General features: G+C 40.1%; 1 protein-coding gene across 2 annotated transcripts in view; it reads right to left on the bottom strand.

The window, feature by feature from the left end:
* LOC109043956 (paramyosin, long form) overlaps positions 1–12518 on the bottom strand; it is a 104200-nt gene that overhangs the window by 30376 nt on the left and 61306 nt on the right. The window lies entirely within an intron of this gene.

The following is a 12518-nucleotide window of genomic DNA, read 5'->3' as shown; positions in this document are numbered from 1 at the left end:
AATCACCGTAGAATAATTTCTATGACAAAATTTCTGAGAATCTCTTAAAACCTATTATTACATGTTATCCATATGGACACGTAAAGTACTAAAGAGTGCGTGAAGTCATGAACGCCGAGCAGAACATCGTGCATGAAATCATGACCAAACAGCCTGTCTGGTATGATCATGTTCAACGAATGGCGGATGACAGATTGCCTAGGAGGGTACTAGATTGGGTTCCTCCTGGGAACGTAGGGGACGTCCAGCGGTATTCAAGATGAAATCACAAGATGCCATTTACCAGATGACCTCTGGACTGGGGCTCTAGATCGATAGACTAGAAGGGCGATTCGGTGTCGCAGAGCGACCAGGCGCGCTGTAAAAGCGACTTCAATATATGTATCCATATGGACATTGGGTCCCATAAAGACCCTCAAGCCGTTATTACACTGAACAATCCCTCCTGTACATCCTGAGAATGTGCACATGAACACAGCTTGTACAGTCGGCAGTGAGCCACTGCCGTATCCATTGCCACTGTCCATTTAGACTACATTATGCAATTAGGAGCTACAATTTTGTGTCTCAGTTTAGAAACAACGTACATACCAACATTTTACCCATGCACATACGTGTTTTTACAAATGAGTCAGAAACTGTAGTTTCCTAATTGCAAAGTGTTGTCCATTTCTCCCGCGACCGTCAATGGAAGTGCAGTCGGACTGTTAGCGTAACAACAGTTATGGGATAAAAATCAATGGCTGCGGTTTTAGGTGCGAGGGTATTGTTGTCAAACTTTGATTATTGCCAATTTCTGCAACTGTTACAACCTTGCCATAGTAGAGGCTTAGGTTGAAAAGATGTTTTCAAACGTAACGCATGAAATTTGCTTCAAAACTGGGTGGTTGAGTTTAGTTTAATCCAAGCAAAAAACCCCTTATTTTCTGAATTTTGGAATCATCTAATTGGAAGGTCCGTCATTTCCTTGATTTTAAGAGCTCCATAAAGTCTCCCGTGGCCCGTGGCTGAGCCGACCAAAAATAGATCCTCCAGAAGCTACGCTCTTCCTACTATTAGAACCCACTAAACGCACCTAAATTATGAAAACTCAGCATCTTAGCTAATAGCTACATCTTGCAAGGAACAAATTTTGATACACGCAGCGAGGAAACCTCTTTACGTCTTTCAAAACCCGCTAGAATGCACCAAAATTTAAATCGAACAAGTCCCGTTAGTTAAATTTAAAATATTTTGATTCATCCATGAGGCGCTATTTCAGGGATGTGAATCGGTATCGGCATTGAAAGCCAGCGTTATTTTAATTTAATATTGCCTATGATTCTTTTAGTTAAATCAATTCATTATTCTTAGCACTTTCCGGAGATGATTTCGAGAAATCAAATCGAAGTTTCCTGGAAGATTTCCACTTCGCATTACCCGGAAACGGAAAACTGCGTATCTCCATCGCCAGGATATGGAGGCAGAGGTGGAAAATCGCAGGAATGAATGGAACAATCAGAATAATAAATGTTCGCTTTGACATCGTAAAGCGGGTGACAGAATGTCTCTCGGGGTCTGCCGTCTTGGAGTGGGGGAGGAGGAGGGGAAATTCAGCGAGAAAAAGCAGCGGTGACTCAGAAGAAGCTTTGATTCACCAGAACGGTATTTCTCGATGGTCAATCGGTTCGGAACAGTTTTCTATAAGCGGATATGAATTATCAAGTGAGTCATACAATTCATCAGACGAATATTTTCGAAGAATGGCGGTGGGAGGGGGGGGAGGTAATAGAGATGGAAGAAAGGGGAGGGTACAAGGTCGGTAAAATCTTGCCAAAACAAACCATGACTTTGCGACTTGAATGATTCTCAGGGAGAGTGAGAAGAGAGAGAGGGGTAGACAAATTTGTTTTTCAGTTGTGACGTCAGAGACGTGTTCCGATACAAACTGTCTAACAGATGTAAAATTTTATGAAACTTTATGAAATTGAATTTCATGAAATTTTTTCGACCGCGGTGGTCCAGAGATGCAAGATGTCATTTCACGAAATGAAATTACATGAAATTTCTTTTTGCTCACAAGTGAAATTTCTTGTTTCATGAATATGAAACCCGCAACAGGTATCCGAGCACTCGTTAAGAAACTTCGAAATTTTATTCATAATCTTTTTTTTTTAAATTTCAAAATTCACAACTTCTATACCTTTGGCATACTGAGTCTTTTGCAGAAGTTTTAAGAAAATGTACTAAATATCTCAAAAGTTCATGAAATTTTATTTTGCTAAAGTTTCAAAGAATAAAACTCGTTCGAGAGTCACTGCGCTGCTAAGGTCATTCGAGGTTTATGGCAATAAAATCAAGGAGTTTCAAGGATCCTCAAGAATTTACACTCAATTTTTCAAGAACTTTCATGGATTTACAGACAAAATTTATGGATCTGAAACAATACCTGAAAATGGAAGTTTACTCTTCCTGACCCTTAAGGTCTTCTACCTATGCATAATAACAAGCAAATGTATCATACACATTATGTATGACAGGGTACGGCAATTTGGAGAGCTCCAATGCGAAAGGGAAAAAGACTAAAACGCTGAGTGGTTGTGAACGGGATGAAAAGCCAAATGATGTAAAATTCAAGGACTTTAAAGTACATATGGACTACATTTTGCAATTTGGAACTAAAATTCTCGGCTCAGTTTAAGAGTAACGTATGTACCATTAGTGTCCCCATGTCCATGAATACTTTTACAGATGATTCAGAAATTGTAGTTCCTAATTGCGAAATGAAGTCTTCAAGTGACATTCATTTCTGGATAAGTGCAGATAGATGCTTTCATGCATAAGGAAGGCAGAAATCGTACTTCTTAGTTGTAAAATTCTGTCCATTTGAACAATTCGTTGCTTGACTGACATGAGGGCGTAACTACAAATCGATGAGCCCGGAAAAGAATTTTGTTGTATGGACAACAGGGTTCAACAACAACAACAGGGGGGACATAGAGTGTAGTTACGCCCTTACTTCAGGAGGCCGACGAATTACTCAAAATGCAAAATCATTTAAGGTCTTCACGGAAAAAAAAAGTCAGGGGTTATCCCTAAAATTGTGATACTAGCCCAATTCGTTGGATGATATGGAGATTTCTAATTAATTGTGGTAGTACCGCAACATTTTGGTAAGTTACCTATTTTATTGGGATACTACCATAATTAATTGGGGTGCTACCTTAATTAATTGGGGTACTACCGCAATTAATTGGAAATGTCCATATCATCCAACAACCTCGTGCTTTTTTCCGTGTTAAAAAGTCACGAGCACGTCAGAACGTTTCCAAGACGTCAGAAACCTTTTGATCGACCACCAATCACTGGAAAAAAAACACATTGGATCTAGAGTCCAGACTTTTGAAAACATTGACAAGAAAAAAAAATCTTGATTCAATCAGATTTTAGCTTGAATCAAAAGGAAATCCGCTCAAATTAAGAGGCTTGGTTCTTGATCTAAGCAAAAATCCGATTGAATCAAAAGTATTTTTTCTTGTCGATGTTTTTAAGAGTCTGGACTCTAGATCCAATGTGTTTTTTTCCCCAGTGAATGACCAATCACAACGTTTTCCGTACGTGATAATGAAACAAAGTCTGAGGCCTCGACCGCAGCCGCCCGGAAAATCTTCAAAGATTCAAAGTTCGTTCGAACGCTACGGATTAATTTCACGGAAGCGGGAGCGGCCAACTCGGGGCGGAAAATAAATCGAGTTTCGGCCGGCTTGCGACTCGCGGTGGCATCGCCAACTTTCAAAAATAGGAAAAATGGATCCGTCTCCGTAGTGTGTACGCTGTACGCGCACTCGAGGCCCGAGAACCCAATTAAAAGCGTGTTTACGCTGCATTTAATTATTACGTTAGCGGCGTGCGCGCTGCCCGTTGTCCGCTGCAACGCCGCTGCAGGCGCGCCAGAAATAACCGGCCGAGCGGAGGGATTTTTTCGGCCCTGCCGCTCCGCCAGTCAAGTTCACCGATGTTTTGAGCCAAATTTTAGGACCTTCTCCAAAACACGCCTCAAAGGTGTCCCCTTCTCGATTTTTCATCCCGGGACCGAGCGGGAATTTTACCGATACCCGACCTTGAAAAATCTTCAAAGATGCAGCTGCGGCCGTGCAATTAGTCATCTCATTAAGCGGGGCGTTTTCAGTGGCGATTGTGCAAATTGACAGCACTGCTCTGCTGTGCAACGCAAAAACACCGTAAACGCCATTTTAAACTTTTTGGAAACAATGTATCATAGCAGAAAATTTTGTGTACTTTGGGACAATATTTTCACAGAATTCACTCTTAAATACTATCGAGAACTCAATCTGAAAATTTGAGGTACATAATTATAACAGTTTTTATTTTAGAGAGCGTTAAATTCGAAAAAACGCGGGAAAATCTTGATAAATTTACGGCGTTCTTGCTTAGCACGGCAGTGCTATCCTCCATTTACATCCATTAGAAATATCGAGTTAGGCGAGGCAAGCTGCCCCATTAAGAATCGATTGTTTTACTTAAATTCAAATGGATGGAAAACAGAGTTGCCAAACCCCTAATAAAATGTTAATTTTAAGTGACCTTCGCTTTCAAGAACCTACGCCAAGTGGGTTCTTGAGAAGTGATGAACCAAACGCGGAACTAGCGAAAAAGTCCAGGTTTGAACCCAAGAAAAAGTGGAAACTGAGAAAATTTACCATTGCGTGACGTCATGTGGCAGTATTTTCCATTTAAACACATGCATTTTAGCAGACTCGACCACTCTTTCATGTATCAATAATTAATGATTCTTGACTTTCAAAACCAAAAATATTTTCATGCTCAGTTCATTCAATAGTTTCCATTCTTGAAAGTTTATGTTTTACACATCACAAATCGATGGCTGAATTCTAAAAACGTGTCAATTAGATTGCGGCGATGTAAGTCTCCGCTCATGTTTTATTTTTTTGAAGTAAAACGAATTATAAGTTTTTGATGTCATTTTCTGCAAATTCTTGTCACTCACAGCAAAAAAAAAAAAACCATATGAAGCACAGAAATCCGCATCTCTCGTCATTCCTATAAAGACTTGCCAGGGTCTGCTAGAATACGAGACCAAACATCAGCAAATTATGTCAGCAGTTTTCATTCAGGTTCTTTTAGACTTTCTTAGAGACGATACCTCACGAATCAAGACGATTTATAGATCCTGAGAGCAAGTATCGAAAGGTGCAATGATTTTCAATACAAATATTTTAACTCCGGCGTGGGTGGTGAAGTATCACACGAAACTGAAGGCGTTTTCGTTTGGTGACAACTGTCTGTGTTAAATCAGAAAAATGCATATCACGTGAACGGATCAAAAAGGCAAGGGAACATTTTAATTAGTTTTCATTGAAAAAAATAAAAGCCGGATCTGGGATTCTTAAATGCTGCAGTTGAGATACACACATTTTCGCATCCAGTCATCGAAAGAAAGCTCTTACATGTGTCAGAAATTTGCGATTTAAGTACTGATTTCTGGGTAAAATTTCGTAAGAAACACGACGGCACCACTGGTTTGCTCTAAAACAAACGCCAAAACTAAAAAAAAACATCTCAAAGATGAGGTTGTAATGGAGGGAATATCTCAAGCTATCCTGAGAATCCACCTTTATCTTGAACTCTCCATGCAAAGATAAGGAGCAAATACGTTGACAAAGTTGCCACTTTTTTGGGGACTCCAAAACTAAAAATACGGCAACCCTATTAATGTATTCACTCCCTATCTATGCATCGTGGAAATTCTGACTTGACATAAAGGTGGACTCGCAGGATAGCGCGGGGTATCACCGACATTGAGGCCTTCACTTTTAGAGCTTTTTTTTGAGCTTTGGATAGGAGTTTCTTTCGGAGAAAGCCAGTAACACCTTCGTGTTTCTCGCGAAATTTCACGCAAGATTCAATACTTGTATCGCAAATTCCTGACAGATGCAAGAGCTCTATTCTCCAGTGGAGGTTGTTCCAGTTCCAAGACACGTGCGTCCTTCTTGCACACCAGTATTCAGACTAACGCTGCTCTGAAATATGGAGTACAGTAAGGGGGCACTGAAAGGTGGGGGACAGAATAAACGGGACAAGCGTTGGAGGTTTTGGAATTGCTGTTGAGCAAAGTCTAATTAGAGCGTTGTCAGCATCAAAGGCGGACGACGAGGAGGGAAGAGTCGTGATACTCAGCGAGACAGCAGGATGTGAATCTCGCCGTGAGACTCATTTAACGTGCGTTTTTATGGACTTGAAGGGTCATTCCAGAATGGACTTACTGCTCTCTCCCGGAGCAAGGCGGAGTGAGGAGGGGGATTTTTTATGTTTTGGCACGCGAGCCGGGCCCCGATGCGTTAACCTAGGCGAGTTGAATTTGTTTGGACGACACAGGCCGATTGATTGGGGCAGTTCTTCACTTCGACACCTCTTTTATTCGACTCGGCACCGTCTTGCGAGACAATGATTAACTGGACCGCACTGGATAAAAATGTGACTGGATTTGATCAGAAATATTCTTGACTTCGCTGCCAAACGAAATTTCTCTTAAATCGAGCTAAAAAGTTACTCATATCCAGGATGAATCGTCTACATATCGATGGCGAAAGTGCAAAACCACGTATTTAACTACCTATTGCGATATTTCAAAATCTATGACCCTATTTTAATTTTTCGAAGAGAAACAAGTCACTCGATAGCTTAAAAATTTCTACGGGATTTTCTCTTGCTGATGGAGAGGAAAAATCGAGAAAGTTTTCGTGAAATTAAGGTGGCTAGTTTTCCTATGAAAAAATAAAGTATGGCAAGAAGTCTGCACCACCGTAAACGGGTGGTTTCACACATGGATCACATTTTGCAATAAGGAACCACTATTTCTGGCCCATTTTAGAAACATCATACATGCCATTGATTTTCCTATGTGGATACGTGCTTTTATGGGAGAGCTAGAGATTGTGGTTCCTCTTTGCAAAATTTAATCCACATTAGCCACCGATAACTAACAGAATCAGCTTCATTTAAGAACTTACATTCTTGATCAAAAAGAAAACTGTTTGACGGCAAATTCACGTCATTCTTCCCCCGCGAGCTCAGCAGAAAGGGGGACGTTCATCAAATACGTAACGCTAAATTTCGGATTTTCGACCTCCCTCGTAACGCTTTTGTAAGTAGGTCCCTGCTATTGAACGCGCAAACACAAAACGGGGTAACGCTTTTCTCGATCCCCCGCCAAGAGCGGTACGTATTTAACAAGAAGGGAGTCTACCGTCGATTTGTATACCTGCAACTGCGGATTTTAGCGCGCCTATTTGCATTATTAACCAACTGACAAGCTGCACATTTTTGGCTAGTTGTGCTCAAGAAATCTACGCTTCACCGATGTAGTTTTGGCTGAGAGCGGGGCACGTCATAAACATTACTCCGGAAAATATTGGCAGGCGGGGAACCAGCCGATAGAGTAGAGAGCAAAAGGCTTGGATGCGAGCGTATTTTTGTGCTGTTCGATTCCATTCGACTCAGGTTTGCTCGAGTCTTACCCTCATGGCAAGTGTAGTTTTATGATTGATGCCTTGTCTCCAGCTCTAATTTGAAAGTGATATGATGGAATGAGATTTCGAGCTTGCTTCGTTGTTCGTCGGAAATAGAAACCGCAAAACCGTGTAAAATCACACCTTTCACACCCATTAATTTCGAGGGGGCTATTTCAACGGTCTGAATGTCATGGATTCTAGTTAAAAATGATTTTTGACTGTAAGTTAGGATCAATAATAATTTATTTTTCAATCGGATTATCAAAGTGTCGGAACGACACACCGAGGTGAAAATGATGGGCTACCCGAAATATATTGCTGTAAATGGGTCATTTGCAATAAGACATTACTACCTCACTGAAAAATTCTATTTTCTAAAAAAAAAAATGAACGCGGCGAAAAATTCTATTTTACCGCGAGACCTAGAATGTAGGACTATTTCAAGACCAATGACCAAAGCAGAAATATTTCCGACATCACTTCATTTTGAACTCTCAGTCTTTGAAAAAGAAAAGAAAAATAGAGAAAAAGCAAAGGAATCAACATTGAGAATCCTTACTACCTTTTAATTGAAATATACGAACCACTGCAAAATAAAAGGCATCATTTATTGGTCCAGATCATTTCCATCAGTATAGCCTGTGTAATCTACGACTGAATACCAATCTTACTCTTTACTAAGTTCGAAAGTTTGAAAGTCGATCAATGTCCAATGGATGATGTTGATCAATGGATAAAAAATCAACACTAGCGCAGTATCGAGACACTCAGGCCGGAAACGGCAATTAATTGGCACCATCAATGACGATTGTCGAAGAATTCCGTTGGGCGTTTCCGTTCAACAAAAGTCGGAAAATTTTGAAAGTCACCGGAACTATGACCTAAACGCCTGGAAAATTGCCCATTCCGTCCATTCATTCGAAAAAATTTGATTTGTTGACACGGGATGCCAAGTTCCGACATTGTTGGCTTTCATTGTAGGGTGGACGTTATGTAGCAGAACAGATTTACTTGCACAAAGGTGTTTTTAAGGAAAGAAAAAAATCCACACTAGTGCCAATTGCCAAACCACTCTAATAGACTATTTGTTGTTATTCTCTTCCAAATTCCCATCGCAGAAAAATCCGCTTTACTCGATGGCGTTCAATGTCATCACGGATGCTTATTAACGCCTACGTAATAGTTACTAGAGCATTTAAGATGATGATTCCATCAACATGACTCCGTAAGAAGTAGGGAGAAGAAAAAGAGAAAGGTGGAGTAAGAAGTTGGGAGGGAAAAGGGGAGGTGAAAAATCTTCTTTGAAAAAAAAATAATCATTCGTTCTCACTCGTGCACCGAAACATAGCAAGAAGTCTACAGTTAGGTCAACGCAACTAAACATGTTCAATGTTTGTCGGTGTTGAATACCTAGAAAATTGAAAGAGCTTTGGCTTTTCAATAGCGATACCTGGAGACAAATATTTTCACTCAATTCGTGTGGTCCATGCATAAAACAAAGTTCATTCGATTCCCTTGGAAAAATCAATGTAAATGACATAAAAAAAATCATACAGATGATAATCGAGTATGCTGATGCAAAAATGATTTTTGCACTGATGTGAATAGCTATATGTACAGACGGTAAGTTGAAGTGCAGCCAACGTGCGTTAAAATTGAGAAAACTGAAAATCTCTATACAGAGAGAAAAAGCTCATCCGAGCACAATTTTCCCTCAAAGAGATACGTTGTTTGGTGTGGTAACTAGTATTGCACCGAACAACGTATGTCTTTTAGGAAAAATTATGCTTGGATGAGCTTTTTCCCTCTGTATTGAGATTTCCAGTTCTCTCAATTTTAACGCACGTTGGCTAGACTTCATGTATCTAAGTAATATCTCTCATCGAGAGTTAGAAAGTTCTCAAAAATAACAATACGAGGTGAAAATGACACTGGTCATCTAAAAAATACCAATTTTCTGCTAATCTGGCAACGCCGCTGCTCGTATGTTAATCCCGGCTTACCTGTCGGTGGCGCTGCGCTGAGTTTGGCCGGGGGCCATTTCCTGCATCGATTACGGCGATTCGGATGCGATGATACATTGGCCGCGCTTTGGCGCCCCGACCGGGACCCGATCAAAAACGGCAACGGCAATCGTGTCATGAACGCGCCCGAAAATAACGACAAATCAATCGCCGCGCACACCTATGCTCCTCCGCTGAGAAAACACACTGTACAAACACCCCCACGTTGCCAGATTTCCACTTATAAAAACCGAATCCCCACCAAGAAATGTACACTTTTCCCTTACATATTTTCATGGTATTTTGATCGCACTGTATTCTAATGTATCTAAAAAGCTCGAGGAGAAACAGTCACAACACTCCTTTAAAATAAATAATTTATCGAGATAAATTTGGCAACGATGGAAAGCTCATGTGGCGTTCTTCCTCATCGCGGCGGTATGCACGCGCATTGTAGCACGACTGCTCGGATCCCCACGCCGACCTACATATGAACGCATTGATGCTAAAAGGCACTATGTGCATAAGGTTTGCGTGTAACATAGTTCCTTTTGGCATGAATACATCCGTATGACCGATTGTAAACCACCGTTGAATTCGCAAATTGGGACGGAATTTGACAACGTTGCATAATTATCCCAAATCGAGTCCACTGTCCACCCACCAGCCGTGTATAATGAGATGAATGAGTTATTTAATATCAAGTTAAGTTACTTTTCCGGTTGATTGCATGATATGCATTGTTTAGTTATTTATTACTCAATTGGATGTATTTCTGCCAAATGGAACTATGTGCATTATGATGTAAGCCCTATTATGCATATATTCTTATGGGTCTCAGGGCTCATATCTTAGTGCATATAGTTCTGTTTGGCAGAAATACGTCCAATTGATCGACGTATGAAGTGAATTGACAACGACGTCCACTCGTCTGAACCCAAGTCTAGGGTTCACCCATCAGCAGTTCAAAATGAGATTAATTATTTGGGTCCGAGCCGGAGAAATATGAGCAAAATATGACCTGCGAATCAACACTTATTAAATTTCTCCCTCATTATGATTATCCGCAATAAAAGTTGAACGCTCCTTTCCATATAGCTTCACATCATCACGTCTAAGGTTCCCACCTGCAGTTTGGAAGTTAAAAGAAATTTCAAACGAAAAGGTCCCATTAAACTTTCAATTTGACCGAGATTGATGTCGGTGGATTTTTGGTCTGTGCTTTTCAAAACAATTGAATTAACCGTCGTGAGAAAACTGGATTCAAATACGTACGCTTTACACATTGGATTCAAAATCCTGTGTTTGGTTGTGTAGGGGAAAAAAAATGGATAGGAAAGGAAATTAGGAGTCGGCAAAAATTGTTTGAATCGTTTAAGTGATGCATACTAAACTGTTTAAATCTGAAATGTTATAAATCCTTTAAAAGATGTTATTTTCATGAAAAATTTGTAGATACTTCGGTATCTCTCGCCTAAAAGATCACACGTTTAACAATCAGGTTGAATTTCACTTCTTGGAACTTCTGAGGTGATAAAATGGTCACACCGGGACATTTCCAGAATGAATTTGTCATTGCGGCTTTCGAAAGGTAGAGATTTGAATGATGTAGGTATATAATGACAAGCAAATCAACAGTTTTTCCTCCATCAATATTACTTCTAACGCGATGTCTAGTAAAATTTCCGAAACCAGGTAATTTTTCAAGAGTTTACAGTTTTTAGAATTCTGAATAACAGTAATCTATCAATAATGTACCGGTTCAGTACGCCTGCTCTCGACATCAGTACTTATGTCGTGAACAAGATCACCCATAGAGTAAGCTTCAGCAATTCAAAGCGTTTAGCATTGCGATAGATCTGACTGAAATATTACCGTTGTGGAGAGGAGCACTAGTTTTGCTGTTGAGAAAACGCCTTCAAACTGAATGACTGCAACTATTATTACACTTCAATGGAGATGAAATTGGAACGCATTCAAAATATTGCACGCGACAGAAGCAGCCAAGCAGTTTGCTTCAGAACTCCTTCAAATAAAGCACGCAACACGCACAGCCGATTACAAGTGGCCGACTCAGGCACAAAGATCGTTTCTATATACGTAGAATCATACAATCCGACTGATAAATTTGACGAATCACATATTACAAGAGATTTTTCTTTATCCCTGGAGTGCTTTTCAAGTCCGCTCAATGATTATGAGCGAATGGTCCGCCGCCAAGTCGAAAACAGGTTCTTATGATATTTGTTAGTAACAAAACAAGTGCACTATTAGAGTATCGGGTTGAAATTCGTACAGGCTGATTATTGATATTAACAGACAATGCAATCGACAAGAAGAGAAAGGGAAACTAGAACGACCCTATTGGTTGCAACGGGTGGTTTTTATAGACTAAGAGGGGAAATGATGGACTAACTCTAGGTCTCTCGTGGATTGACGTTAGCTAGTCCATTATGTTAGAATTTTTTTCCCGCCAATGTGCGTTAAAAATTCAGCATTAAGCTGAAATTGTCATTACATGCTCTATAAATGTCAATTATCAGCCCACCAGAGTGTATTCAACGCCGGAGTCTTTTTTAACTCTGTACCCTAGAAACACCGAACGATATGAATACGGGATAAAACCGCCTCGTAGGAGCGGAGTTAACTGTTGAGATCGAAAAGCGCGGGAAAGGTACCGAAAAAGCCGGAATCGAGCTCTACAGAAATTCTGAAGAGAAAAGAAAGATTAAAACCAGCAGATCAAATTTACGCATTTGTCAGTTCTTTTTACTTTAAAGCCTCAGAAATAGCAAGAAATACAAAAAAAGGGAAAATTTCGTTTAATAGAAAAAATTCCGAGAGTCTGAAAAATTCCAGAGTTTAGAATTAACTCCGATAAATGGCAATAACTTTGCAAACGGCGAAGATTCCTACTTCAAATAATTCGGAGTTTCCCGGAAAAAATAGGGTCTGGGGTATGAAATACACCCCTGAGTTATTT

Source organism: Bemisia tabaci, chromosome 6 (genome assembly GCF_918797505.1).
Source record: "Bemisia tabaci chromosome 6, PGI_BMITA_v3".
NCBI classification, from domain to species: Eukaryota; Metazoa; Arthropoda; class Insecta; order Hemiptera; family Aleyrodidae; genus Bemisia; species Bemisia tabaci.
Note: the sequence above shows the minus strand (reverse complement) of the source record. Positions and strands in the feature narration are given on the sequence as shown.